General features: G+C 38.8%; 1 protein-coding gene and 1 long non-coding RNA gene across 2 annotated transcripts in view; one reads left to right on the top strand and one right to left on the bottom strand.

The window, feature by feature from the left end:
- LOC135969415 (uncharacterized) overlaps positions 1 to 27909 on the bottom strand; it is a 494620-nt gene that overhangs the window by 338627 nt on the left and 128084 nt on the right. The gene's annotated exons all lie outside the window — the stretch shown is intronic.
- LOC123571766 (uncharacterized) lies at positions 1308 to 3481 on the top strand. The gene is made up of 2 exons (XR_010584803.2): positions 1308 to 1445; positions 3241 to 3481. It is a non-coding gene; the product is annotated as an uncharacterized lncRNA (long non-coding RNA).

Genomic DNA, 27909 nt, shown 5'->3' with positions numbered 1-27909 from the left:
TGAGTTAACAGGTGCAGCACACCAACATGGCACAGGTATACATATGTAACAAACCTGCATGTTGTGCACATGTACCCTAGAACTTAAAGTAACATAAAAAAAAAAGAAGAAAAGTTTAGGAGTTTGATATTGCAGTATAGAGTTCTTAGCTCAGATAATATCTGATACTGACTGTGCATTAAATACTGCTATTGTACTAAGCACTCTACCCATAATATAGCATTTAATTCTCACAACATCTCAATCTGGTAGTTACTGTTATCCCAATTTTAAAGATTAATAAATTGAAATTTAAGAGATTGTCATTTGCCTAGGTGTCATACACCTAATAAGGGATGCAGCAGGGGTTTAAATCCAGGCATTCAAATGCATATCTTTACTTTTTCCCCTATTCATATAAAGTCTGCCCATATTATAAAGTCCTGAAGAGCTAGGCTTCTTAAGCTTAACTCACTTTATATAACCATAGCACATGGCATCAGGCATGCTGGTGCCCAGTGGGAATCTTTTTATAATGATGATGCCAGTAGTGTTGACAATATTAATGCTCGTTAAACAGAATTTATCTTTGAAATGCAAGTTAACAAACGGAATCTAGAATTTTAATATCAGTTCTATTCCACTGTTTGTATGTAACTCTACAGGAAACTCTACTGCTAAAACGAAACTATGGAAGAATGGATGCGTTTTCAGAGAAGTTCAAAAATCTCAAATTCTACTCTACGAATTAGGTAGATGTGTAGGTGGCAGAAGCATCCAAAATATTTCACATTTTGGCAGCTTGTAAAATGGATAAGTTTAAAAAAACCTTATATTTGTAAAACATTACCAGACCACAGAGAAACTTCATAAATACTATTTCAGTTAATTTTCACAACTCCATGAACATTATCATCCCATTTTAGAGATCTAAAAACTGAGGTTTATATAAGTTAAATTTTTTTACCCAGGGTGATATAGCTAGTAAGGGGAAGCATATTTTTTATCTTCAGACTCCAAGTCCAGTGTCTTTCCATTATACTACAAGATACTTTACTAAAATGCACATTATGTATCAGTAAAATATCACAGCTATTACCTGCTAGAATAGAATTGATTAGTTTTGCCCCCTAGAGGAGGAAATTATATATTTTCCAAAGATCTGGCTGCTACAGGTAACAACTTGGAGTTACAGTATTAATAATACTGTGTTAATATTGTATATTGATATTAATATTGTGATATAGATGGATTAAAATATGTGGCTAACACTCTAAAAGAGGCAAATAAGAACAAAACCAAACATAACTTGTTTTTTTTTGAAACAGAGTCTCGCTCTGTCCCGTAGGCTGGAGTGCAATGCCGCGATCTTGGCTCACTGCAACCTCCGCCTCCCTGGTTCAAGTGATTCTCCTGCCTCAGTCTCCTGAGTAGCTGGGATAACAGACATGCGTCACCATGACCAGGTAATTTTTGTATTTTTAGTAGAGACAGGGTTTCACCATGTTGGCAAGGCTGGTCTCAAACTCCTGACCTCAAGTGATCCGCCCACCTCGGCCTCCCAGAGTGCTAGGATTACAGGCATGAGCTATCGCGCCTGACCCAAACATAAGTTTTTTTCTGTTGTTTTTTTTTTTTTTAATTAGGACTGTGAGCCCAGTTAAATGCACTATTCAGTATATATAGGGGTAGGTAATGTATCACTATTTTAATGTTTTTAGGATTTTAAACCTAACTATTATAAATCAGTCCAAAAGCATTAATAGTTTATGGTTGGACTTTAAGCTACTAGTGGTTTTGATATTTAAAGACCTTAATTTTCTTGATCACAAGGAGAAAGCTTATATGCAGTATGTTCTTTAAATCCATATAGATTCGGGGCTTCCTCTGGCTCTATCACTAACTACCTGTGGGACCTTGAAGAAATGCATTAACCTCTGAATCTATGTTTCCTCAAATTTATATGGGGCAATCATTCCTATGTCATTGGATTGGTTTGAAAATTAAATATGAAAGTGTCAACAAAGCATATGGTGAAGGATCTGGCACTCAAAAAATAGTTCTCTTCCTTAAGGGACTTGTGAGTATTTGGCATATTGGGCTACAATGTGCCTGCTATAAAACCAAAATCAAAAACCCCTTCATCTCTACTTGTCTCTACTACTAATGTCAGATAGTAGACATTAATATCTGACATTAAAGAGTGAGCTGTTTAGCACCCCCTCTGGTACCTTGTTCACAGCCAGGAACTTGGTAGGTGCCCAATAAATGTTAGTTGAATTAAACTGAAATCAAATTACCACATCCCCTCAGGGTCTCAAGTGTTTAATTAGAAGCCCACCATAGTCAGTATCTTGTTGGCCAGTATTTGGCCAATATATAAAAGGATGTTGTCCTTGTAACATTCCTCCTTGGTCTCTGGGCCCTGCTTTTTTGTCATGGTTCATTCCAGCTGAACTAAAATTTCCCCAAACATGACTGAAGCGATGGGCCGAATCTAACAAGATTAAGTTTAATAGGGATAAATGTAAAGACTTATACTTCAGTCCAAAAAGAATCCTGTACAAGTGCTAGATGGGGAATATGGGGATTAGCAGCAACATGTGTGAAAAGGACTTAGGGGTTTTAGTTGATATTAAGCTCAATTAGTCAACAGTGTGCTTTTCCTAACAAGAAGGTTGATGTGAACTGAGCCTGCATTAACTCCGGCACCAGCCTGGCGATTACCTGACTGCACTAGTTTTCAAACTTAGCTATATCAGAATCACCTGGCAGGCTTGTTAAAACACAGACCATGGCCCCACCCCCCAGAGTTTCTGATTCAGTAGGTCTGGGGTGGGGCCTGAGAATTTGCATTTCTATTAAGTTCCCAAATCGGTGCTAATGTTGCTGGTTCTGGGATCATACTTTGGGAATCACTGCCCTCCTTTATTTTGCCTGATCAGGTAACACGGGGACAACTAGTAACAAAAATAGTGAAGAGACTGAAAACATAAGAGGGGCGAGGAAGGAAGGAAGGAAAGAAATGAAGAGTTGTTATGTCCTATAGTGATATTAGTACAATTAATAATAATAGCTAACATTTGTTGAGAGTTTATTATGGACTGGAAGTGCTACCAAACATATCATATGCAATTAACAATGGTAATAATAACTACCAACCAGATAGCACTTACTGTGCCAAGTTTTGTTCTATATGCTTTACATATTTAACCCTTACAACAGTCCTAAGAGGTACATATTACTATGCTCATTTTTCAGATAAGGACACTGCAGCCCAGAGAAGAAACCTGCAAAGGCCGCATTCACACATTCACAAGAGATATGGCTGTGATTTGGATGCAGATGTGATGGGCTGACAACAAAACTCCTGTGATATCATGAAGCCTTCGGGAGGCAGAATTGAAGTGAAGATGAAGTTTAGCTTAGAGAAGAAAAGAATAAATACATACAAAACGTTTGACGGTGAATAAACAGAAAATGATGTATCCATACAACAGAATTCGACTCAGCAATAAAAATGAACCAAACTATGGAAAACAAAACCCAACAACAGGAAAGAATCTCAAAATAATTATGGTGAGTGAAAGAGGCCAGAACAAAACAGAACAAAAAAAGACTAGAAAACGTTAACTACTCAATAGTGATGAAAACCAAGCAGATCGGTGACTGCAGAGGGAGTGGGGGGAAGGGCACCCTGCAAAGAGGTAGGAAGGAAGGGATGATGAACAAGCAGAAGGAAACTTTTGAGGGTGACGGATATATTCATTACCTTGATGATGGAGATGCTTTCAAGGGTATCAAAATGCATCACATCATATGCTTTAAACATGCACAGTTTATCGTATGTTTAATTATAGTCCAATGAAGCCATAAGAAACATATTTGAATTTAGATCTATTTAGTAAGATCCACAAATCCTATGAAGGAGACCAGTATTATTATTCTACTAATAACAGATTGAAAATTGTGTTCGGTGTATCTATAAAACAGGTAATTTTGACATATAGCCCCTTCAGCACATCTAATGTATACTCAGTATGTCGTACCAATTTCCAAGTAGAAATTATCCATTAAATAATAACTTAGGTTCTATTAAAACCTAATTCAATGGAAAAATTCTATTACTAAATTCTAGCTTATTAAAAACCAATTTGGCCATAAGAGGTCACGAATTCTAAAAACTAATAATACTTAAATATATTACTTAAAATTACTTAAGTATTAAATAATACTTAAATATATTTACAATAGTAATAGTAGTAGTAGAAATAATGCCATTTCCTTATTAAATTTCCCATTTTAAAAATTCCTTAAAACCTCTGAAATTCTTCTTCTGAAATAAATAAAAGGATAGATAGGATTATTCTCATTTACTAGACATCAATTTTTAAATTGCCTGAAAAATGCCTTTTCTACAACTTTTTTTTTCATAACTGCTTTGATAACAAGAATCACAATCTGTTTGGAAGTTTGCTTTGCTCAGGGTCATAAGTTGGTTTACAATTCAATCAAATGCCCTGGTTTGTCATGGGAGCTCACCAATAAGCAAAACAGCCAAGTCTTTTAAAGACTAATTAGAAAAAATACAATAAAATCAATTCACACAGCACATTTTTTTTTTAGACTTGGAAGAAATACACTGTCTATGAGCAAAGAATTCCAATCATATTTGGAGGCACTCCTATAGAACCGTTCCTGGGATTTTTCAGGATTACTAACACATGCTGTTCTCAAATTATTTGTGATTTAGTAGACACATAAAACTCACCTGATTGAGCAATCAAAACTGAATCTACGGAAGAAGTGGGTCTCATGCCCTCTGCATCTTTATTCTAATTTCAAGAGAGAACTGAAATGTTTCTATCCCCTGACTCCATTCTTAGGGAGAACAAAGTCATACAAGTCAAAGATAAACTCAAGGATACTGCTGGGCCTCCAAGATAAGGAGGAATAGAGTGTGGGGCAGCAGGAGTAAACACCAAGTTCTCTGGTTCAGGAAGATCCATTCTCATCCCTCTCTTGCCTGGAGCGGTGGTTTGGGAAGGAGGAGAAAAGGCCTCGAGGAGATGACTTCCACCTGCCTGGAAGGCGGCCCAGAAGGAAAAGGAGTACACAGATTCTGTTTCAGCAAGGGACAGAGATCAGGGAGGAATTTGTGAGAAAGGCCATAGTGAAATAATCATGCAAGTGCCTTTGCCATTTCTCCCTCATTCCAAACTATGTGGGGGTAGATGACTGCATAAAAGCTGAGGATCCCAAGACTGGGGTCTTGGCTTTTAACAACTGACAATCAAGTGGGAAGGAATGCAAGCATATACTTCTAGCATGAATTATTGAGGTTCTTTTTTTTTTTTTTTTTTTTTTTTGAGTCAGGGTCTTGCTCTGTCACCCAGGCTAGAGTGCAATGGCACAGTCTCGGCTCATTGCAGCCTCAACCTCCTGGGCTCAAGCGATCCTTCCACCTCAGCTTCCCAAGTAGCTGGGACCACAGATGCAAACCACAAAGCCCAGCCAATTGTTTTATATTTTTGGTAGAGACAGGGTTTCCCCATGTTGCTCAGGCTGGTCTTGAACTCCTGGGTTCAAGTGATTCACCCGCCTTGGCCTCCCAGAGTACTGGGATTATAGGCATGAACCACCACACCTGGCCCTAATTACTGAAGTTCTATTAAGAGCCAGCCCCACCCAAAAAATCTATGATGTCTTCCACTGTGGGATAGATAAAGGTTCTAGTATATTAAGAAATCACAGAATAATAAGAAAAAAAATCACAGAATCATGTTTACATAGCACCTCTATAGACTCAGTCATAATCTAGATTTCTCATGTGTGTCTAGGGATACCTCATTTAATCAAGAAACACTAAGAACAAAATCTTGTGGAGAAGGATCTCAGTAACTGGAGGATAACCAGGACTGGTTTTACAAGTGTAGGACTTGTATAGTAACAACAGTAACACAGTCCCCAAGTGCCCCACCCGCCCCCCACATCCCTACTCGGTTTAATAATGCTCTACTCTGCTAAAAAATTCGTAATACATTTTGAACAAGGAGTTCTGCATTTTCATTTTGTATCAGGCAATATGTTTGTAGCCAATCCTGAGGTTAACAATGTAAGATCTGTATTATAGACCTCTCCTTGTTGGGAAATCTCTTCTGTCTGGGAACCTTATTGCTAGTTGCAATATTTGTCAGATGTTTTTCAAAAGGGAACATAATTAAAATAAACTGCTACTCCCTAACCATGTGTTTTATTGTTCTTTAATCATAATTTTAGGCCGGTGTGGTAGCTCATATCTGTAATCCCAGCACTTTGGGAGGCTGAGGTGGGAGGATCACTTGAGGTCAGGAGTTGGAGACCAGCCTGGCTAACATGGTGAAACCCCATCTCTACTAAAAATACAAAAATTAGCCAGGCATGGTGGTGCGCACCTGTAATTCCCGCTACTTGGGAGGCTAAGGCAGGAGAATTGCTTAATACCAGAAGGTGGAGGTTGCAGTGAGCTGAGATCGCACTACTGTACTCCAGCCTGGGCGAAAGAGTGGGACTCTTTCTCAAATAATAACAATAATAATATTTAAATTTTGCAGAGGTCAAATATATTTAATCTAACATTTATTCTACATTTAAAAAGTGTGAGCCATTAAAAGTGGCTCACACTTGTAACGCTAGCACTTTGGGAGTCCAAGGCAGGAGATCTGAGTGAATTCAGAAGTTCGAGACCAGCCTGGGCAACAGAGTGAGGACTTATCTCTATTAAATTTAAAAAACAAAAAACAAAAAATTCAGCCAGGCATGGTGTGTGTGCCTGTTGTCCCAGCTACTTTGGAAGGTGAGGTAGGAGGATCGTGTGAACCCAGGAAATTGAAGCTGCAGTGAACCAAGATCATGCCACTGCATGCCAGCCTGCGCAATATAGCAAGACACTGTCTCAACAAAATAAAATAAAAGTAAAAACTATTTTTGGAATTGAGCATATACTGTATGAGAGACATCAGGTAAAGGGCTAATATTATAAAGAAATATAAATGCCAGAGATGTAATCCTAAGTATAGATTCCTGCAGAATTTTTTTCTTTATGTACCTTTGTGTTGTATTTGTATTCCTTTTAGCAGAGTAACTGTATCTGAACAACTACATCCACAAGTCCTCTGGCCATATCTATATGCACAACCTATTCAAAAGTGTTTGGTCAATTTTTATCTCCATTGTAAAATTATGCAGATATTTGGATCATCCCGAGAAGTAAAGGTCTCTACTTGTGAGTACAGACTGATCCCCTACTTTGTCCCTTCTTGGCTGCCAATGCCACTGGCAGAGGAACCTCTAACACTATTTTCTAAGGGACAAGGCCCAAGTGAAATTCTGATCTACCAGGACTCGCTAATTACTAAAGTAAAGCTGAAATACCACACACAGAAAGAGTTACTTTATAAGAATGATAAGAATAGGTCCAGGCCATACAACACTGATTTCCACACACACACCTCTATTGTTTTGTGTTATTTTGTTTCCTTTAACTAAGCTAACTTTTAAAGGGCTATGTCTACAGCAGCCTAGGGAACACACACAGCTGTGTCTGTTAACAATGAATTAGATTTTCTGGTTGCAGAAAAGTTAAAGATCTGGGCCTCTTTGGGGTGAAAAGAGAGAGCTAAATGTGAATAATGCTGCAGTAGAGATGATGGCCAAAAACGATGAAGACTACACAATTAGGATATTCAGAGGCGGTTAATGTGAATCACACACTCTTTTGACAAGATCTTGATTTCAACAATTGTCCAATTAATTTCATAAGTACAGTAAAACCTCATCAATTTGGATGCTCTCAACTTAAAATTTGTATAAGTAATAGAACTCTGTTGGTTTAGCTTTCTATAGTGGGCACAAAAATGACAGGTATAGGCCGGATGTGGTGGCTCACGCCTGTAATCCCAGCACTTTGGGAGGCTGAGGCCGGTGGATCACTTGAGGTCAGGAGTTTGAGATAAGCCTGGCCAATATGGTGAAACCCTGTCTCTACTACAAATAGAAAAATTTAGCCTAGCGTGGTGGTGCGTGCCTGTAATCCCAGCTACTCAAGAGGCTGAGGCAGGAGAATCACTTGAACCCAGGAAGTTGAGATTGCAGTGAGCCAAGATCGCACCACTGCACTCCAGCCCAGGTGACAAAATAAATCACTTCTTTAAAAAGAAACAATTTTAAAACACCTTCATGTGCTTTATAATTCTCGGCTTCATTAAATAATAATTTGGGCTGGGCATAGTGGCTCACACCTGCAACACCAGCACTTTGGGAGGCCAAGGCAGAAGGATTGCATGATGTTTGAGTTTGAGTTTGAGACCAGTGGGGGCAACAGAATGAGAACTCATCTCCATAAAAAATAATAAATAAATAAATAAATAAATAAATATTAGCCAGGTATGGTGGTGTGTGCCTGTTGTCCCAGTTACTTGGGAGGTTGAGGTAGGAAGATCGTTTGAACCCAGAAGATTGAGGCTGCAGTGAACTGAGATCATGCCACTGCATGCCAGCCTGGGCAACGGAGCAAGACACTGTCTCAATAAAATAAAATTTAAAAAATCAATAAAACATATTTTTGGAATTGAGTACATACTGGGTGCAACACATTAGGCGAGGGGCTAGTATTATAAGGAAACATAGATGAAAGGTCTGTCTTTAGTGAGCTTAGAGGCCAGTGTGTGAAACAAGTCAGGTACATGGAAATGTGACTCTCAATACCAGGTAACTCAAAAACTATGGAATAAGGCTGGACGTGGTGGCTCATGCCTGTAATCCCAACACTTTGGGAGGCTGAAGCAGGAGGACTGCTGGAGGCCACGAGTTTGACACCAGCCTGGGCAACCTAGTGAGACTTCATCACTACTAAAATTAAAAAATTAGCTAGGCCTGGTGGTGCACACCTGTAGTCCCAGGTACTAGGGAGGCTGAGGCAGGAGGATCACTTGAGACCAGGAGTTCAAGGTTGCAAGAGCTATGACTGCGTCACTGCACTCCAGCTTGGACAACAGAGCAAGATCTGATTTCAACAACAACAACAACAACAAAAAGTATGGAATATGGAGGCTACAGATAATTTGTTCTGTTCATTAGAGCAGAGCTCTAAAGTATGATGTGGTCATTGCTCTATATAGAATTACTGTATATAATTTTTTTAAACTTTTTAAGTGCCATAATGCAGATTTTCCTCTTCATTGAAGCACTTACACTTAACTTTTAGTTGTTGAACATCTACTTCAAGTAAGAGATTGTGCTAGGTATTGAAAGAAACTTGCTGAGAAAGATGCTGTTTCTGATCTCGAAGACTTTTCTCAAACGAGTATTGCCCACGCTAAATGAAGTTAGGAAGGGGAAAGTCTAAGTAGCCTGCTATGAGAGCACAGGCACAGTGTATTACATTAGCTTCTACCAGAAGCCAACCATGAGACAAGAATGCACGCACAAGTGGTTTATTTGGGAGGTGATCATAGAAAGCACCAAAAGGGGAGTGAGGAAGTAAGACCAGCCCATAGCAAAAGGTACGTTATGGAACAGATTCCTGCTGTGAGCAACTGGGGCTCAATGCTGCTGGGGAGCTCTGGGGACAGAACAGAAGATGCCTTCGTTAGCCTGAGGGGCGAAGACACCCAGGTATTTATCTTCCAGTTTGCTTCCTTCATTGGTTAAAGGCTACTCCTGAGGAACGAAAATTTCTGGCACTTGTGAGCTGCCCTGGTACCAGGTGCAAGAGGAATGTCCTCAGGCAACTGCTCACGGCTGGAAACCCAACTGTGTTCCTGGAGATGATGTGCCTAGGGGGAAAGGGCAGGGTGCTCATCATATCTCCCATACAAGGGGGAAATATGATTCCAGATTTGATTGTGAAGGAAGGCTGCTGGCAGAGGTGGTATTTTTAGTAGGGCCACACAAACATGGAGGTAGTGATGGAGGAATGACAAACGTGGCTGTAGTAACTACAAGACTAAAAGCAAAGAGATGGAGGAGGGTGCACAGTCATCACTAAAAGCAAATATCACTGCATAAACAGAGTTTAGGGTTCACAAATGAGGAGGAATAGAGGGAAATATGGCCAAAAGACAAAAGTAATCAGAATGAGGCCTCTTTACGTGTCCTGTCTAGCAACTTTAAACTCTAGCCCGAAGGGCCTGTATCCTGCAGTCAAGGAGACTAAATATGTTTGATTACTGGAGTGATATGATTAAATTTTTATTTTAGCAAAATTACTCTAGAAATTTTGGCATAATGTTTCAGATGGCCTGGAGGAGGGGACAGGAGACTATCATTAGGGCCAAGGTGAGTCGTAATCAGTGACGGTACAAGGTCATTAACAGTGAGAACAGAGAAAGGAAATAGGTGGAAGATACTCTGAGAGATGCTCCCAGGGTTGCACACCAGAAACGAAGATGGAGAAGAAGAGGAGGGTCTCAGAAATGAAGCCCAGTGACTCACTGGATTGATGTTGTCATAAACTGGGGTAATATATTATTGCAGGAAGAAGATAATTTGTGGTTGGAGTTTGGATCTGTTGACTGCAAGGCAGACTATTAATCTGGAGAAGTCTGGCAGGTAAGGTGTATCCAGAGAGCCAGAGCCAGAGGTATACATTTGGGATGCATCCAAACAAACTGACCAAGGAAGAGGATAAAATGAGACAGCTTCAGTTTGGTATTCCCCCATTACTAATTCCAAATTAATAATGTTTTTTCCGTAGATATAATTTGGAACAATCATTTCAGGATACTCACTAATTGGGATATAGAATTTCCCTTTCCAATTTTTGTTTTAAATATGGGAGTAGGAGGGATGGCAAGATGGCCAAATAGGAACAGTTCTGGTCTGCAACTCCCAGCAAGATCAACACAGAAGGCAGGTGATTTCTGTATTTCCAACTGAGGAACCTGGCTCATTTCACTGGGACTGGTTAGACAGTGAGTGCAGCCCACAGAGGGTGAGCAGAAGCAGGGTGGGGCATTGCCTCACCCAGGAAGCACAAGGGGTCAAGGAACTCCCTCCCCTAGCCAAGGGAAGCCGTGAGGGACTGTACCATGAGGAATGGTGCATTCCAGCCCAGATACTATGCTTTTCCCATGGTCTTTGCAACACGCAGACCAGGAGATTCCCTCAGGAGCCTACACCACCAATGCGCTGGGTCTCAAGCACAAAACTGGGCAGCTGTTAGGGAAGACACCAAGCTAGCTGCAGGAGTTTTCTTTTTTCATACCCCAGTGGCACCTGGAACACCAGTGAGACAGAACTGTTCACTCCCCTGGAAAAGGGGCTGAAGCCAGGGAGCCAAGTGGTCTAGCTCAGTGGATCCCACCCCCACAGAGCCCAGCAAGCTAAGATCCACTGACTTGAAATTCTCGCTGTCAGCACAGCAGTCTGAAGTCGACCTGGGACACTCCAGCTTGGTGGGGGGCAGAGCGTCCACCATTACCGAGGGTTGAGTAGGCGGTTTTCCCCTCACAGAGTAAACAAAGCCACTAGGAAGCTCGAACTGGGTGGAGCACACTGCAGCCAGGCAAAGCCGCTGTAGCCAGACTACCTCTCTAGATTCCTCCTCTCTGGACAAGGCGTCTCTGAAAGAAAGGCAGAAGCCCCACTCAGGAGCTTATAGATAAAACTCCCATCTCCCTGGGATAGAGCACCTGAGGGAAGGTGCAGTTGTGAGTGCAGCTTCAGCAGACTTAAACTTTCCTGCCTGCCAGCTCTGAAGAAGGCAGTGGATCCCCCAGCACAGCATTCAAGCTCTGCTAAGGGACAGACTGCCTCCTCAAGTGGGTTCCTGACTCCCATGTCTCCTGACTGGGAGACACTTCTCAGCAAAAGTCAACAGACACCTCCTACAGGAGAGCTCTGGCTGGCATCTGGCAGGTGCCCCTCTGGGATGAAGCTTCCAGAGGAAGGAACAGGCAGCAATCTTCGCTGTTCTGCAGCCTCTGCTGGTGATACCCAGGCAAACGGTCTGGAGTGGACCTCCAGCAAACTCCAGTAGACCTGCAGCAGAGGGGCCTGACTGTTACAAGGAAAACTAACAAACTGAAAGGAATAGCATCAACATCACCAAAAAGAATTTTCACACAGAAACCCCATTTGAAGGTCACAAACATCAAAGATCAAAGGTAGATAAATCTAAGAAGATGAGGAAAAACCAGCACAAAAAAGCTGAACATTCCAAAAACCAGAAAGCCTCTTCTAGTCCAAAGGATCACAACTCCTTATCAGCAAGGGAACAAAACTGGACAGAGAATGAGTTTGACAAATTGACAGAAGTAGACTTCAGAACATGGGTAAGAACAAACTCCTCTGAGCTAAAGGAGCATATTCTAATGCAATGCAAGGAAGCTAAGAACCTTGAAAAAAGATTAGAGGAATTGCTAACTAGAATAACCAGTTTAGAGAAGAACATAAATGACCTGATGGAGCTGAAAAACACAGCACAAGAACTTCATGAAGCATACATAAGTATCAATAGCTGAATCGATCAAGCAGAAGAAAGGATATCAGAGACTGAAGATCAACTTAATGAAATAAAGTGTGAAGAGAAGATTAGAGAAGAAAAATGAAAAGGAATGAACAAAGCCTCCCAGAAATATGGTACTATGTGAAAAGATCAAACCTACATTTGTTGGTGTACCTGAAAGTGATGAGGAGAATGGAACCAAGTTGGAAAACACTCTTCAGGATATTATCCAGGAGCACTTCCCCAACCTAGCAAGACAGGCCAACATTCAAATTCAGGAAATACAGAGAACATCACAAAGATACTCCTCGAGAAGAGCAACCCCAAGACACATAATTGTCAGATTCACTGAAGTTGAAATGAAGGAAAAAATGTTAAGGGCAGCCAGAGAGAAAGGTCAGGTTACCCACAAACGGAAGCCCGTCAGACTAACAACAGATCTCTCTGCAGAAACCCTACAAGCCAGAAGAGAGTGGGGGCCGATAATCAACAGTCTTAAAGGAAAGAATTTCAACCCAGAATTTCATATCCAGTCAAACTAAGCTTCATAAGCAAAAGAGAAATAAAATCCTTTACAGACAAGCAAATGCTGAGAGATTTTGTCACCACTAGGCCTACCTTACAAGAGCTCCTGAGGGAAGCACTAAACATGGAAAGGAACAACCGGTACCAGTCACTGCAAAAACACACCAATTTGTAAAGACCATCGACACTATGAAGAAACTGCATCAACTAACAGGCAAAATAACCAGCTAGCATCATAATGACAGGATCAATTTCACACATAACAATATTAACCTTAAATGTAAATGGGCTAAATGCCCCAATTAAAAGACGCAGACTGGCAAATTGGATAGAGTCAAGACCCATTGGTTTGCTATATTCAGTAGACCCATCTCACGTGCAAAGACACACATAAGCTCAAAATAAAGGGACGAAGAAAGATCTACTAAGCAAATGGAAAGCAAAAAAAAAAAAAAAAAAAAAAAAGAGCAGGGGTTGCGATCCTAGTCTCTGATAAAATACACTTTGAACCAACAAAAATCAAAAATGACAAAGAAGGGCATTACATAATGGTAAAGGAATCAATGCAACAAGAAGAGCTAACTACCCTAAATATATATGCACCCAATACAGGAGCACTCAGATTCATAAAGCAAGTTCTTAGAGACCTACAAAGAGACTTAGACTCTAACACAATAATACTGGGAGACTTTAACACCCCACTGTCAATATTAGACAAATCAACAAGACATAAGATTAACAAGAATATCCAGGACCTGAACTCAGCTCTGGACCAAGCAAACCTAATAGACATCTACACAACTCTCCACCCCAAATCAACAGAATATATATTCTTCTCAGCACCACATCACACGTATTCTAAACTTGACCACATAATTGGAAGTAAAACATTCCTCAGCAAATGGAAAAGAACAGAAATCATAACAAACAGTCTCTTAGATCACAGTGCAATCAAATTAGATCTCAGGATTAAGAAACTCACTCAAAACTGCACAACTATATGGAAACTGAACAACCTGCTACTGAATGACTACTAGGTAAATAACAAAATTAAGACAGAAATGAATAAGTTCTTCGAAGCCACTGAGAACAAAGATACAACATGCCAGAATCTCTGGGACATAGCTAAAGCAGTGTTTAGAGGGAAATTTATAGCACTAAATGCCCACAAGAGAAAGCAGGAAAGATCTAAATTCAACACCCTAACATCACAATTAAAAGAACTAGAGAGGCAAGAGCAAACAAATTCAAAAGCTAGCAGAAGACAAGAAATAACTAAGATCAGAGCAGAACTGAAGGGGATAGAGACACGAAAAACCTTTCAAAAAAAATCAATGAATACAGGAGCTGGTTTTTTTTTTTTTTTTGAAAAGATTAACAAAATAGATAGACCACTAGCGAGACTAATGAAGAAAAGAGAGAAGAATCAAATAGAAACAACAAAAAATGATAATGGGGATATCACCACAGAAATGCAAACTACCATCAGATAATATTATAAACACCTCTATGCAAATAAACTAGACAATCTAGAAGAAATGAATAAATTCCCAGACACATACACCCTCCCAAGACTAAACCAGGAAGAAGTTGAATCCCTGAATAGACCAATAATATGTTCTGAAATTGAGGCAGTAATTAAATAGCCTACTGGCCAAAAAAAGCCCAGGACCAGACGGATTCACAGTCAAATTCTACCAGAGGTAGAAAGTGGAGCTGGTATCATTCCTTCTGAAACTATTCCAAACAGAAAAAGAGGGACTCCTCCCTAACTCATTTTATGAGGCCAGCATCATCCTAATACCAAAACCTGGCAGAGACACAACAAAAAAAGAAAATTTCAGGCCAATATCCCTGATGAACATCGGTACACAAATCCTCAATAAAATACTGGCAAACCGAATCCAGCAGCACATCAAAAAACTTATCCACCATGATCAAGTAGGCTTCATCCCTGAGATGCAAGGCTGGTTCAACATACACAAATCAGTAAATGTAATCCATCACATAAACAGAACCAATGACAAAAACCACATGATTATCTCAATAGATGTAGAAAAGTCCTTCGATAAAATCCAACACCCCTTCATGCTAAAAACTCTCAATAAATTAAGTATTGATAGAATGTATTTCAAAATAATAACAGCTATTTATGACAAACCCACAGCCAATATCATACTGAATGGACAAAAGCTGGAAGCATTCCCTTTGAAAATTGGCACAAGATAAGGATGCTCTCTCTCAACACTCCTATTCAACATAGTATTGGAAGTTCTGGCCAGGGCAATCAGGTAACAGAAAGAAATAAAGGGTATTCAAATAGGAAGAGAGAAAGTCAAATTGTCTCTGTTTGCAGATGACATGATTGTATATTTAGAAAACCCCATTGTCTCAGCTCAAAATCTCCTTAAGCTGATAAGCAACTTCAGCAAAGTCTCAGGATACAAAATCAATGTGCAAAAATCACAAGCATTCCTATACACCGATAATAAACAGACAGCCAAATCATGAGTGGACTCCCATTCACAATTGCTACAAAGAGAATAAAATACCTAGGAATACAACTTACAAGGGATGTGAAGAACCTCTTCAAGGAGAATTACAAAGCACTGCTCAAGGAAATAAGAGAGGACACAAACAAATGAAAAAACATTCCATGCTCATGGACAGGAAAAATCAGTATCGTGAAAATGGCCATACTGCCCAAGGTAATTTATAGATTCAACGATATCCCATCAAGCTACCAATGACTTTCTTCACAGAATTGGAAAAAACCACTTTAAACTTCACGTGGACCCCAAAAAAGAGACCACATAACCAAGACAATCCTAAGGAAAAAGAACAAAGCTAGAGGCATCATGCTACCTGACTTCAAACTACACTACAAGACTACAGCAACCAAAACAGCACGGTACTGATACCAAAACAGATATATAGACCAATAGAACAGAACAGAGGCCTCAGAAATAACACCACACATCTACAACCATCTGATCTTTGACAAGCCTGATAAAAACAAGCAATGGGGAAAGGATTCCCTATTGAATAAATGGTGCTGGGAAAACTGGCTAGCCATATGTAGAAAGCTGAAATTGGATCCCTTCCTTACATCTTATACAAAAATTAATTCAAGATGGATTAAAGACTTAAGTGTAACACCTAACACCATAAAAGCCCTAGAAGAAAACCTAGGCAATGCCATTAAAGACATAGGCATGGGCAAAGACTTCATGACTAAAACACCAAAAGCAATGGCAACAAAAGTCAAAATGGACAAATGGGATGGAATTAAACTAAAAAGCTTCTGCACAGCAAAAGAAACTATCATCAGAGTGAGCAGGCAACATACAGAATGGGAGAAAATCTTTGCAATCTATCCATCTGACAAAGGGCTAATATCCAGAATCAACAAAGAACTTAAATTTACAAGACAAAACAAACAACCCCACAAAAAAGTGGGCAAAGGACATGAACAGATACTTCTCAAAAGAAGACATTTATGCAGCCAACAGACATATGAAAAAATGCTCATCATCACTGGTCATCATAGAAATGCAAATCAAAATCACAATGAGATACTATCTCACATCCATTAGAATGGTGATCATTAGAAAGTCAGGAAACAACAAGTGCTGGAGAGGATATGGAGAAATAGGAATGCTTTTACACTGTTGGTGGGACTGTAAACTAGTTCAACCATTGTGGAAAACAGTGTGGCGATTCCTCAGGGATCTAGAACTAGAAATACCATTTGACCCAGCGATCCCATTACTGGGTATATAACCAAAGGATTATAAATCATGCTACTATAAAGACACATGCACACATATGTTTATTGCAGTACTATTCACAATAGCAGACTTGGAACCCACCCAAATGTCCATCAATGATAGACTGGATTAAGAAAATGTGGCACATATACACCATGGAATACTACCATGCAGCTATAAAAAAAGGATGAGTTCATGTCCTTTGCAGGGACATGGATGAAGCTGGAAACCATCATTCTAAGCAAACTATCACAAGGACAGAAAACCAAACACCACATGTTCTCACTCATAGGTGGAATTTGAACAACAAGAACACATGGACACAGGGCAGGGAACATCACACACTGGGCTGGGACTGGGATAGCATCAGGAGAAATACCTAATGTAAATGAAAAGTTGATGGATGCAGCAAACCAACATGGCACATGTAGACCTATATAACAAACCTGCATGTTGTGCACATGTATCCTAGAACTTAAAGTATATATATTAAGAAAAAGAACATTAGGTCAATGGAGAATAACATTTCCCCTATATCATCATCACAATCATCACCATTATCATCACCACCATTGATAAAGGCCAGACTAAAAGACATGGCTTAGATGAGGAGCAACAATGGGCATCCTAATGCTAAACCCTAGAATTAGACAAATTTATCCACCAAGTCACATGCAAAAGAAGACAACCACAGACCTCTCCAGGTGATAATTCACCTTGTAAAACTTCAGGCATAGAAAAGCTGACCAGAATTCATACACCCAGCAATTTATTCTCACAAGTAAAAGAGAAGGGATAGAGCCATGAATGTTCACTTCCATATGCCATACTCACCAACAAATTATTTCTTAAGTCACCTATAGATATGGATGCCCCATATCCTGAAAACTGAATTTAAACAAATTTCTTCCTTGTCACATCCCTCCTCTACCACCTATAAAGTCATAGTCCAAGGACGTAAGAAGAGTTGGAAAATAGAACACAGAGAAGTCTTCAGAGATCACTTAGCCTGCCTCATCAGTGCAGGAAGGTGACGTGACTTGTCCAAGGTCACACAGTTAATTAGTGGAAAGTCTTAGGCTAGTATCCCTTAGTTCATAGAGATCTTGGAAAATATGCTGTTACTTGATTCCATAATTTTTTACACCACTCAGAGGTGCCTTTGAGAAGAAACATCAGCCAGATGGTGATAACTTTTTCAAAGAATCTCTAACCCAGAGAGGGAACTTAATGAAGAAGCAGTCTTTCACATGGCCCTTATTTATCCTGATCTGAGCAATGTCTTCTGAGGCCACTAGCTGTGTTCCTTCTCCTACTCTGGAAAGTCCATGTCTTTCTACCCAGAAAATGACAAAGGATTTACTCTGTCCATTGCTTCTGGGGAACCACCTCCCAACTAGAACAGGACTCGATGCATAGCAGGCACTCAAGAGATGGTGAGTGATGAATGAATAAACAGGTTTTCCTCTCATTCAGAGAAGGGCATGAGATGAAAACAATCAATGCTATTCCAGTTAAGGCAATAAAGAAACACAATCGAGAATACATCAATTTACTAAACCCTGCCAAAAATATTTTCTAAACATTTTGGCCTGAAATGAATCCAATTATTAACAATTATTCGAATTGACTTAAGTGGAAAGAATGGAAAGGAAAACCCAGAGTAAAGAAACAGTGGGAGAGAGATGCAAGTAAAAAAATTAAAAGGTATTAGAGAACCTCAATATTTATGAGGGACAGTCCTAAGAATCCCATAATTTCCCAGATTGATAAGGGAACAGTGAGCACTGAACCCAGTTCACTCCTGAGTAAAATGCCTCACTTCTGAGTACCAGCCCCAGAGCCTTTAAGATTTATATTATGCCAGGAACTTTACATATCCTATTCTATTTTAACCTTACAATCACACCATGAAGTATGCATCACAAACTCCATCATATGAGGACGTTATGCTAAGTAAAATAAGTCAGACTAGAAAGAAAAATATTGCATGATCTCACTTATATGTAGAATCTAAAAAAAATTATTAATATAGACAGAGAATAAAACAGAGGTTACTGGCAGAGGAAATGGGGCAATGTAGGTCAGAGTATACAAAGTAGCAGATATGTAGGATGAACAGGTCCAGACATCTAATGTATAATATGAGGACTACAATTAATAAAATTATACTGTATTTGGGATTTCTGCTAAATGAATATATTTTAGCTGCTCTTACCACAAAAATATAGGTTAACTATGTGAGATGATGAATATATTAATATTAGTTGGCTTCATTACAGTAATCATTTTACTATCTATATATATCCCATGACATTATGCTGTACACCTTAAATATACACAATAAAATTTATTTAAAATAACAAACTCCACCATATACTATACATGTTAGGAACCTTCACAAATGTTAAATTGCTAGATACGAAACTTGTGCTATATAAATGTTCAAGTTTACTTCCTTCTCTCTCTCTCCTTTGGCTAAAAAATTTCATCTTGTTCATTCACATGTAAGTCCATTGATTTAAAAGTATTTGTTAAGTAATATATGGGAAAATAGATTAGTATATATGAACAATGAACAATTTGTAATAAAATTAAGAATACAATGCTATTCAAAATAGCATCACAAGGAATAAAACACTAAGGAATAAATTTGACAAAAGAAATGCAAGATTTATACACTGAAAATTATAAAACTTTGAGGAAGCTACAGAAGATCTAAATAAATGGAGAAACATTCCATGTTCATGGAATGGGAGACTCAATATTATTAATATGACAATTCTGCCCAACCTGATCTATACATTGCATGCAAATTTCCATATGCATTTTTGAAGATATCATCAAGCACAGCTAAACATTTATGTGGAAATGCAAAACACCTAGTACAACTGAAACAATTTTGAAAAAGAAAAAGGTTGAAGGACTTTCAGGTCTTCATGCAGACACTTATTATAAAGTCACAGTTGTAAAGACAGTGGGACTGGGATCAAGATAAACATATAGATCTGGAACAAAATTGAGAATCCAGAAATAAATCTCTATATTTGAATCAATTGAGTTTTGGCAAAGGTGTCAAGGCAATTCACTGGGCAAAAGATTCCATTTAACAAATGGTGATGGGACCAGATGCAAACCAGATGCAAAAAAGATGAACTTAGATCCTCACCTCACACCATATACAAAAATTATTATGGATTATAGATTTAAACATGAGCTAAAAAACTTTTAGAATAAAATATAGGAGAAAATCTTCAAGACCCTGGGTTAGGCAAGGATTTCTTAAATATGACACTAAAAGCACAGTCCTTACCAGAAAAAATTGAAAAATTAGACCTCATCAAAATCTAAAATTTTGCACTTCAAAATACATCATAACAAAAATAGAAAAACAAGCAACAGACTGGGAAAAAATGTTTGCAAAACTCATATCAAAATAAAGGACTTGTAACTAGAATATATGAAGAATACTTACAACTCAATAAGACAAAAAAACAAATCAAACCATGGGCAAAAGACATGAACAGAAGACATATATGAATAGCTAATAAGCATATGAAAAGATGCTCAACATCATTATTCGTTAGGCTAATGCAAATGAAAACCACAGCGAGACACCATATCACATTCACTAGAATGGCTAGCAGACAGAGAGTAATCAATGTTGGTGAGCAGGTGGAGGAAAAGGAACTCTTAACCATTGCTAGCGAGAATGTAAATTATACAGCCACTTTAAAAAATGATTTGCCAGTTTCTCAAAAAGTTAAACATAAAACTACCATACAACCAAGCGATTCTACTCCTAGGTATCTACCCAAGATAAATGAGAACTTATGTTCACATGAAAACTTGCACCAGAGTGTTTATGCCAGCATATATTAAAGACAACCCAAATGTCCATCAATTGGTGAATGTATAGACAAACTGTGGCATATCATTACAACGGAATACCATTTAGCAAAAAAAAAGGGAACAGACTAAGCTCAGTGCAGTGGAGAGAACCTGTAATTCCAGCTACTCAGGAGGCTGAGGTTGGGAGCATTGCTTGAGACTGGGAGTTCAAGACCAGCCTGAGCAAAAGAGCAAAACCCTGTCTCAAAAAAACAAAACAAAACAAAAAACAGACCATTGACACAGGTACATGGTGAATGAACCTCAAAAATGTTGTATAAAGTAAAATAAGCAAGATACAAGAGATCATACATTGAATAATCCTATTCATCTAAAATGGTTTTTCAAAAAGATACATTTATACAGAAAGAAAGTAGAATAGTGTTTACTTGGGAGTAGGGTTATATGAACTGTGACTATAAATGAGCATAATGGATCCAATTTGGGGACAAAAATGTAATAAAACCAATTTATGGTGATGGTGGTACCACTTGGTAAAGTTACTAAAAATCATTACACGGTATGTTTGAAATAGGTGAATATGTAAAATACACCTCAATAAAGTTGCTAAAAAAACTTAAATTTTAAAATAAATTATTAAAAGCTAGCATATCTTTGATTTTAGATCTAATGTACATTATTTGCTAAAGTTTAAACCTTACTTATTTTTATCTTTTATTTTTTGAGACAGGATTGCTCTCTGTCATCCAGGCTGGAATGCAGTGGTGTGATCATGGTTCACTGTAGCCTTGACCTCCTGGGCTCAAGGGGTCCTCAGCTTCCCAAGTAGCTGGACTACAGGCACACATCACACTCGGCTAATTTCTTTTTTATATTTTTGCCATAACAGGGGTCCTGATATGTTGCCCAGAATGGTCTCAAACTCCTGGACTCAAGCAATCCTACCACCACGGCCTCCCAAAGTGCTGGGATTACAGGTATGAGCCACTGTGCCCAGCCAAATTCAAAGATTAAAGTCATTTTTGAAGCATTCCTCCTCTTGTTGGCCATACAGATGAGGCACCAAGGCCTTCTTTATTCTTCCTGTAAATTCTATTGCATGAAACCATTTCTTTCTTTTCCTCTCTAAAAAAAAAAAAAATATATATATATATATATATATATATAAAATATATATATATATTATTCTTTCAGGTTTTCCTTATTTCCCTTATTTAATTTTATTATAATTGTAGGTGGCTTCCCTATTTTTACTCACTTCCTACAGGTTATATAGCATTAATTACTAGATTAATCTTCTAGTGACATTGGTTTCATCAGGTGGCACTTTAACTCCAGACCTCTAATTGTTCTCATTGCAGGCAGTATACAGTGTGTGATGGTTAATTTTGGGTGTCAACTTGATTGGCTAAAAAGATACTCATTTAACCTGGTAAAGCATTATTCCTTGGGATGTCTGTAAGGGTGTTTCCAGAAGCGATTAGCATTTAAATCAGTTGACTGAGTTAAAAAGATCCCTCACCAATGTGGGTGGGCAGCATCCAATCACTGAAAGCCTGGATAGAACAAAAAGGCAGAACAAATTTGCTTTCTCCTCTGGAGCTGAAGCATTCATCTTCTCCTGCCCTCAAACATCAGAGCTCCCCAGGATCTCAGGTTTACACCATTGACTCCCTGGTTCTCAACCCTTCAAACATGGACTGAATGACACCACTGGCTTTCCTGGTTCTCCAGTTTGCAGACAGCAGACTGTGGGACTTATCAGCCTCCACAACTGTGTGAATCAATTCCTATCATCAATTTCCTCATAGATCTCTCTATATATCCTGTTAATTCCACATCTCTGGAGAACCCTCACTAATATGATGTACAAACAATAGCCTTCCTGTTTGGACCCACACTATAGTTCCAGATTTACTTTTCACTCAATACAATTCATGTACTCTGTCAGATTGGCTTCCATATTGTCCCCTGTATTAGTTTCTTAAGGCTACTGTAATAAATGACTACAAACTAGGTAGCTGAAAATAACAGTTATTTATTCTCTTACAGTTCTGGAGGCCAGAAGTCTGAAACTGAGGTGTCAGCAGCTGTTCCATCTGAAGGGTCTAGGAGAGTATCCTTCATTGCTTATTCTAGATTCTGGTGGCTGCAGGCAATCCTGGTGTTCCTTGGCTGGAAGGCACACCACTCCAAACTCTGCTGCTGTCTTCATATGGCCTTCTTCCTGTCGTCTTCTCTTCTAAGAACACTTGTCATTCGACTTAGGACTCACTCTAATCCAGGATGCTCTCATCTCAAGATCCTTAACTCAATTACAGCTGCAAAGGTCTTTTTTCCATATAAAATCACCTTCACAGATTCCAGGTGGACCTGTCTTTTGGGAGGCCACCATACAATCTACTGCCTCCCCCAAGCACCCTATGTCCTTTTATACCTTTGGGTATGTTATTTCCACATTAAAAATTTCTTTTTCATTCTCTTTTCAAAATACTGCCCAGATTGTCTGTCCAGCTCACAAAGCCTCTCCTAGTCAGAACACCCTGTATTCGTTTCTCCTTTTTCTGAACTCTATCGCACTCACTGTTCCGTACATTTCTGCATTGTTTATGATCATGTTTGTAGGTCCTGCTTGCCAACCAGATTTTAATCTCTTGTAAGAGGATCTCAGACTCTAAAACAGTGTTTCTCAACTTTGGCTGAATATCAGAATCATCTGGGGATCTTTAAAAAGACCACCCCAGAGGTTCTAATTTAATTGGTCTGGTTGTGTGTCCCCGGCATGAGTGTTTTTCTAAAGCTTCCTTATTTCACTCTAATATGGAGCCAAGATTGAGAACCCATGGTTTTAAAGCATGCATTCTCAATGGGGAGGGCTAAAATTGTTTCTTGGTTGGGAGGGGTGTACAAAAGTCTTAGAGAGTAACCATGTTTGTTTTTTGTTTTTTGTTTTTTTTGAGACGGAGTCTCGCTCTGTCACCCAGGCTGGAGTGCAACAGTAACTATGGTTTTGACAGCCTTCAAATGGCCAAAGTACATAAACAGATATATGGTACCATGTATTTATGCTATTCAAATTTCATGAGCAAATTTCATGAGGGGGGTGGCAATCAGAGGAAAAAAGCTTATTGGTGGGAAATAATGAAAGGCTGAGAAACACTGCTCTAAAGTATATCAAAATCATTTGTGGAGCTTGATAAAATGCACATGGCCAAGCCCCCAGAGATTCTGAGTCAGAAGTTTGGGCTGTGGACCTGAATTCTGTATATTTCATAACTAATATTTAACACACACTAACTATATAGTAAAAACTGTCCTGAAAGCACCCATATATGATCTTCACTTTATGGATGGAAAAACAGAAGCACAAGGAGCTGCCTGCCCAAAATCACTCAGCTAGTAAGTGGCAGAAAAAAAGAAAGCTACCTAGACATTCGTGTTCATGCACTTAACCCCTAAGCACAGGACCTCAAGTATCAGAGCATGAGGACCACTGGTAGAAAACATACCTCATAGTTCATTTCTGTTTCCTTCCATAAGGAGTAGAATGCTTCATATACAGGAGAAGCCGAAGGGCACTTTTGAGTAATGACCATGATTTAAATAAAGAACCAAAGAATTGCCAGCTAGACTACAGTAGGGCTACAGGGTACAAAGTATCAAGATCACCAGTCAGGGCCACAAGGGGTTAGATTCCATGTGCTGACAGGGTTGGTTACTGTGAAGCTGGTTAAATGGACAAGGATAAAGAAGCTTTTGTCCTTAGTCTGAGGTTTAGGTAGTACTTGGGAAGCCTCCAATATATTAGTGGTGACAATTAACACAGAGTTAAACCAACAGAAATCAATGCTGGCCAGGCGCAGCGGCTCATGCCTGTAATCCCATTACTTTGAGAGGCTGACGTGGGTGGGTGGCTCACCAATCTGGGCAACATGGTGAAACCTCGTCTCTACAAAAAATACAAAAATTACCCAGGAGTGGTGGTGCATGCCTGTGTTCTCAGCTAATCGGGAGGCTGAGGTGGGAGGACTGCTTGAACCTGGAAGGTTGAGGTTCCAGTGAGCTGAGATCACACCTCTGCACTCCAGCCTGGGTAACAGAGGGAGACCCTGTCTCAAAACAAAAAACAAAAAACAAAAAAACAAAGAAAAACTCAACACTCATTTCTATTATTTCAAAAGCCACTTGATGGTTTAGGATTCCTTTAGAACAGGGGTTTTTAACTTTTCTAAAATCCATAGACTTCTTTGGCAATCATAAATGATATATGTTATATATTATGTCATATAGTAATATACAATTAGAAAATTATTCTGAGAAAGGTAAAGCCTATGGACTACATCTCAGAATAATGTTTCTAAATGTATATAATAAAATTACAAGCTTACAAAATTCAACTATATTGAATTACAGTTATCAAAATATTTTTAAAATGTGTGATAGGGTAATATCTTGTGTTTCCTTAACATTTTTAAAAAGATCTAGTGGCAAGTTGAAAAACAACTGTAATTTGAAGTTGTGATGAATGTAAATGATATTTTAAGCTATTCATAACAACTTAAATGTGGTAACAGAAATATCTGTGATTTCTAATGGTGACAGAGTCATAGGTACTGCTAACACCAATGTGGTTTATTGCCAAATTCATAGTAGAAAGAAATGCTAATTTTCAGTTACAGACTAGTAAGAATAAAGTTTTAAACTTTTTTTTCCCATCCATGAACCTTACAAGTGGTAAGCTTCTTGTAGGGATCTGTGGACCCCAGGTTAAAAACCCCATTTACAGCATACAGAACTCCAACAGTTTAACCCTGTCTGCTTAATCCTGTCCAGATTGGCCCATCTTGATTTAAGAAAACTCCTTAGACCAGCTCCATCACTGTTAATATCATTTGGTCATGAAAATTTCTCCAGAAGTTCAGGACACATTCTCTTGACGGCAGCACTTTGGACATGGTGATCCTTATAATGACAAGAATTAAGCAGTGTGGTGGAGAAGGGTTAGTTACAAAAGTGTTTCTGGAAAGGAAGGCAGCCTTTATCTTTACTTTGCTTAACAATCAACTGGGGAATCTATTAAAAAATGCAGGTTCTTGAATTCTAAGGCACCACCTCCCATACAGCTCAAAGCTTCTATTTCAGTAGGTTTGGGGTAGGCCCCAGGGATCTGCATCTTACATTTCCAGGCCAGATGATTAAGCTGCGTGGATCAGGTACATGGGCCTGGAGGCTAGCTTGCCAGAGACCTCTTTTGAGAGCAATTTGAGTTTCCAAGTGGAGGAGAAAGAAGCAAGCAGCAAAGCCTTTCAGGGCATTTCCCAACAGTTGCCAGGTCAGCGCATCAGGTGAGTATTTTAGGCTGACCACAGTCAAGCTCTAGGGATTCACACCATCAGGACAGAGTGGTTTATGGCTGCCATCAGAAATAAAGTCTTTTGACTAAATTTTCCTCTTTCTTGAAAAGAAAATTATTTTCTCTCCTTTTCTCCCCCACCTCCTCTATTCTTCCCTGGGGATGCTGCAAAGACTACCAGGGATACCATTATTCACAGAGAGGCTTGAACTCTTAATAGAAATGCCAGATAAATACACTGATGCTTCAAGAATCCTATAATTTTAGAGCACATAAGGTAAGGATTTCTTGGACCTAGGAGGCTTGCTGTTCCACAGTCTATGGGATCACTCCTTTATAATCTACTTATCTGCAGTCTGGAAGATAACTTCAGACTTTGTTAAGAGAACAATGATATAAGCCTCTCTCTCAGTCATTCGATCCTTGACCTTTTTCTAGAAGAAACACTGAAGGGAGGGATGTGGCTTCCTGATCCTTTTATATCTTTAGTCTCACCAGTCAAGACTTCATTAGAAATTTTACTAGACTCTATCTAGCAGACAAGTGGTAAGATTCTTCATTCAGGCCTCAATGAATCTAAACTGACAGGTTGGAATTGTAGTTTTTTTATGTTAACAAAGAAGCAAATAACATAATTTCCTAACATATTAAACAATCTTTTATGTATAACACTATGCCAAATTATATTTCTTAGCAATTACAGTGTGATTTATTTTTCCCGTCTTGTTATGGGGCTACTTATAGCTCCTGGCAGTAAATTTAATTTACCAGTATTTTAAATTTTTTAAAGCTTCCTATTTAATAGGTGATTGGTCAGTAAAATGAATAGAGTTTATGAACATCTTTCTCTTCAATGTTCCATCTCCCTCTCACAAATAACAATAGTACTTTTTACTACTTTTGTTTTTTTTCTTTTCCTGGTATCTCCAATGTTTGGAACAAAGTCTAACACAGACAGTAGTTCTTAAATAAATTCCATGCCAGGCACTGTATTCACTACTTTACTGTAGTTAATCTCATTTGGTCTGATTAATTAAATATTCTCCATCAAATTCTATGAGGCCAATTAAAATTATCACACTGTTGTTTTATAAACTAAAAAACATGAGTCTATAAAACACTGAATATATTTCCTAGGTCACAGGGAATCACTGGAAGAATTAATATTAAAACTTGAAGTTGCTTAAGCCTAGAGATTCATAACTGCTTAGTCCAGGTGTCAGCACATTACAGCCAAAGGCCAAATGTACCCTACTGCCTGTCTTATTGAAACTCAACTCACTCTTTATTTATTACCTATGGATGCCTTCCACAGTGCCTTCAACACCACAATGATAGAGGTGAGAAGGTGCAAGAAACCAATGGTCCACGAAGCCTAAACTTACATCTGGGCTTTTCCAGAAAATGTTTGTCAACTCCTAGAAAAGCCACTCTGCAAGGTGATCTGAAATAAGGAATATTATGAACTCCAAATCCTTATATCCTAAACCTCAATAAAGAATAAATATGTTGGCTTTGGACTGCAGAATGAGGTAAAGAGAAAACAGTAAAATAAAAAAAGAATAAATATGTTCAAAATATTTGGCAACCTTGTTATGTTGATAGTACTTTAATAGATCAACTCTACTTATATTTCCCAGATTAATCAGATCATAAAACTTTCAATTACATAGGCATTTACTAATTTATTTTTTAACTCTCTGTCCTGATGCTTAAGAACTGTGTGACTGTAAAACAGAGATGCACTCTGGAGAAAGCGGAAACCAAGGAAATCACAGAATCCAAGGGCAGGAAGAATCATTGAGTATTACAACTGGAATGAACTGAGAATAAGAAAGCTATCAGAGCCCACAGCCAGTTATGTTTCCATCTTTTCCACTTTCCAAAACCACATGATCTCTTATCTCAGTGCTCCCTACTTGCTTATCGAACACACATGACCC

Source organism: Macaca fascicularis, chromosome 2 (assembly GCF_037993035.2).
Source record: "Macaca fascicularis isolate 582-1 chromosome 2, T2T-MFA8v1.1".
Taxonomy (NCBI): Eukaryota; Metazoa; Chordata; class Mammalia; order Primates; family Cercopithecidae; genus Macaca; species Macaca fascicularis.
The sequence above is the reverse complement of the archived record's forward strand: the minus strand, read 5'-3'. Positions and strand labels throughout refer to the sequence as shown.